Source organism: Microcaecilia unicolor, chromosome 11 (genome assembly GCF_901765095.1).
Source record: "Microcaecilia unicolor chromosome 11, aMicUni1.1, whole genome shotgun sequence".
Taxonomy (NCBI): Eukaryota; Metazoa; Chordata; class Amphibia; order Gymnophiona; family Siphonopidae; genus Microcaecilia; species Microcaecilia unicolor.
In genome coordinates this window covers 82,835,610-82,839,519 of record NC_044041.1, presented here as the reverse complement: position 1 = coordinate 82,839,519, position 3,910 = coordinate 82,835,610, and positions in this window count along the sequence as shown.

The window sequence follows — 3,910 nt, the reverse complement described above, 5'->3', positions numbered from 1 at the left end:
TCCTGGGTGCATGCTGCAAGGGGGTGCAGGGAGCAGCCATGCAGCTGTTGGCTCCGTTGGTTCCCTGCTCCCTGACATTATTTCCTGTTCCAGGGCAGGGAACCGGTGGAGCTGACAGCTGTACAACTGCTCTTTGCACCCCCAGGAGGTAAGAGCGATTCGCTTTTGGGGGGGGGGGGGGGGGGGGGGAAGGTGATGCGCTGGAGGTGTCATTCGCGGGGAGGGGGTGTGTGATGTTCTGGGGGGACACAGTGGCGATCTGCCCCGGGTGGCAACTGACCTAGGAACACCACTGGGGGGTGGGAGGTAGGGGCTGGATTATATTACATTCATATACTCCTTTGAAATGCTTTGGGGTATGAGGGTTTAGGCCAGGTGTGCGGTTTGTCTTTGTGATATTTTGCAAGTCGGTGTTTTATAATGCCGAAGGTGCTAGTTTTGGAAAGAGTAGCTGCAAGAAGATCTCATTTCTATTGTACTTCAGGTTTGCCCTTCTTTCTCTCTGCTGCAGGGGGTTGAAGTAGCTGCTTTCAAGTGTTTCTGTGGGACCAGTATTCTTGATTTGTATTTGGTATGCCTAGTACTTTTGTTAGAGGTTGGCGGGTGTGATGAGGTACACTGGGAGGAGCTGTGGGTCCTGGCTGCAGCGTTTGTTACAGCTTGTGTTGAATGATCCATAAATGCTTTGTGGAGTACTAAGTGATTTCCATTTAGTGTTCAAATAAGTGCAGAGTCAGTTGTTCAGCCTTTGCTAGGCGATAGAATGGATTGGTTCAAAGCTAAACCTTTTCTCCCCTTGTAAAATACCAGATCTTGTCCTGTCCTACTCAAAGATGCTAGCAAGAACCTTTTATAAAAAGAAGAGACATGTATCTCTACAGCCACCACAGCTAAAATGCTCTGGCATATCATTCATGGGTGGTTTCCATCCCACCCATATGTTTTGTCACAATGTTAACCAAGTGTGAATTTACAGCAAATGCAATTTCTATGAACTGATGACATTGTAAGTAGAGCACAGGCTGACACCAGTCCATCAGGGTCTCTCTGTTGCGGAGGAAAGCTGTTCCGTGCCAGAGAATGAGATTTCACTGGTTTATTCCTGTGTAGAGGAGTGATTTGTAAAGGTGGTCAGGTGTTGCCCTGGAGTTCTGGGTGTGAATGGCTTTGGAAAATCCGTTGCCAGTATTGTAGATGCACTGTAATAGGCTACCCTAGTGCTGCCATTCTCAGCTGCTAATGGTGTGCACTAAGGAGGTTTGATGAACAGGAGATAGCAGGAGCATGTTTGGCCCATTATCTGGGCTGAAGCCAGTAGGTATAGAGCTTGTTGCACTATCAGTTACATTGTTTTGAGTGTACCAATATGGCAGGGGTGGCTGCATTGGGGAGAATGAAAACCTCCTTGGGTGGACTGGCTTCAGCTTTGTGATGTCACGCTGTCTCCTGTTCAACAAACTTCCCTGGAGGAGCCTAAGTTCCATGTTCGGTTTTAGATACCAAAAAGAAGTATTTTTGGGAGGCCTTTACTTCCGCTTTTTTTTTTTTTTTCTAGTAGCAATTTTCTTTTATGTTAAGTCTTAAGTATGCTTGACTGACAATGCTGAAATGGGGGGGGGGGGGGGGGGGGGGGAGGGGGCATCGCTGTTTTTTTGTGATGTCATTGCATGTTTACAAGGAAGCTTTCCTTTCATACTTCTTAATTTGTGACTCTTTTTGTATGAGAAATCTGTTGATCTTGGAGTTTCAGCAGCTGGAACGTGGCTGCCTTGAGGAAAGTGTAACACATTCCATTTTAGCACACACAAACAGGTTGGATTGGTCCATGCTGTGGCTGTGATACAATCTTTTCTCGCATGTCGTCGACAGCTGCTAGCTAGTAAAATATGAGTAACCAGAGATGATCTTTTACAAGTTTGGAAACAAGTTGAGCCTTAAACAGCTCATTCAGGAGCAGCTTTACTGCACTAAAATGTTCTACAGTCTTGGGACCTCATGCTTCTGTTTACTGATGGGAACCAGTTTGTAGTTATAAGTATTCTATAAAACACAGTTCTGTTGCTGAAGGAGGGGCCTAGAAGTACTTCATGTGACTGGAGCTTTCCACAGGCCTTCTGATGTACATTCCATGCCTGGAGGCACTGAAGTGGTTACAGGGACCATAAATTATCTATTATGTACCAAATGCTGTTTAAACAGCTAGTGCATGTGACAATATGCAAAATATTATACAATAATATGTAGTTTAAGAAAGCAGCATCTTGAAAGGTGTAATTATTTTCTGTTTAAAAGGTAAAACTACTGTATGGAGTAGAAGTGTTTAAGTACTGCCTACCTTCCATGTAGTTAATCTAACCACTGCACTGATTTCTTTTCAGAGGTTGGGTTATTAAATATTATGTTTCTATAAGAGTTGCAATAGAAGAGCAAAAGGAGTTTTTGCCTGTAATGTTTCATGCTGTAGCACAGACATACGTTAACAGCATGTCCTGTATTCTGATTTACAGTCCTATGTATTAAAGATGTTACAATAATAGAAATCCTGTGTGAATGTTTTTATTTGGTCTCCTCTGCATCAGGCACTATGTTTTTGTTATTTATTATTTATTTGTTACATTTGTATCCCACATTTTCCCACCTATTTGCAGGCTCAGTGTGGCTTACATAGTACCATAGAGGCGTTCACCAATTCCGGTATGAACAAATACCAAGTGATGTTGTGGTAGAATAAGGTTCATGTGTAACGGACACATTTGGGAATCGTAGAGAGGAAGAGTTATTGTATGTCCATTGCGAGCTTTGGTTTCGTTGTGTTGCAGGATACAGGCGTTTAAGTTATGGCTTGAACTCTAGTTTATTCCCTCCTTTCTTTGGCATGACTTTGCTCTGTGTTACCAGTGAGTTGTTGTTGTCTACCAGTTTCGTATTAGGTAAGGAGGACTAAATGAGAAATCAGGTGCTGTAGCCAGGATGGGGTGGTGGGAAACCTTTAAAATCAAATACAGAGGGCAGCTCTTCCTACATTTTATTAGCTTGTTAGCAGCACCAGCTTGTTGCCTGCTTAATTTCTCTTACCTGTTAAAAGTTTCATGCTTCCAAATCGCAAACCCTACCAAACTTTTAAACAGTGTGTGACTGTATTTAAAAGTAAAGCTTGGTTACTTTTTTGGAGGTTGTCACGTTTCCCTAAATCTTTGAGAATGAAAGAAACCCTACTTTGAAGGTTTTGCTAGTTCGATCTGGGTGAGGGCCTGAACGTTGAAGCTCCTGTCTTGTGCCAGGTATCTTGAAATAGATTGTGAAGTGGAAGATTCCTCAGGGTATGCACCATCACTCCTTCAGTGATGATGGTAGAATTATGATAACCTGCCATTTTTCCCCTGCCTTCAAGACTGGAGCAGACCAATATGCTTTATTCAAGGACCAAACATGGGTTGTTTGATCACCGGCACAGGCGCCATGATACCGAAAATCTACAATCATAAACATAAAAAATGTAGTATGAATCAACAATATTTCTATGAAACAATGCCGCAAACTTACAAAAGTGCTGCACAGGTGATGTGCAAAAATGGGATATAATATGTGTACATGTGTATATTCTGAGTTAGGCGCTTGCCAAATTCCGTGGTAGAGAATACTTTTCTACTGCAGGGGGCTTTCCCAGCAGTAATTGGCAGTTGGTGTGTGCTGCATGGTTATTGCACGGGTAGCACATGAGCCCTTACCGTTAATTCAATGGGTAGCGTTAAGGGCTCAGGCTGTAAATAGACGCTCACTAGTTTTAATTTTGCCGCACGTCCATTTCCTGGCCCATCAAAACCCCCTTTTTTTTTTTAGACATGGTAAAGAAAAGACCCAGCGCGCATCCAAAAACATTCTCCCTCACTACCGCAGGCCACCTATTACT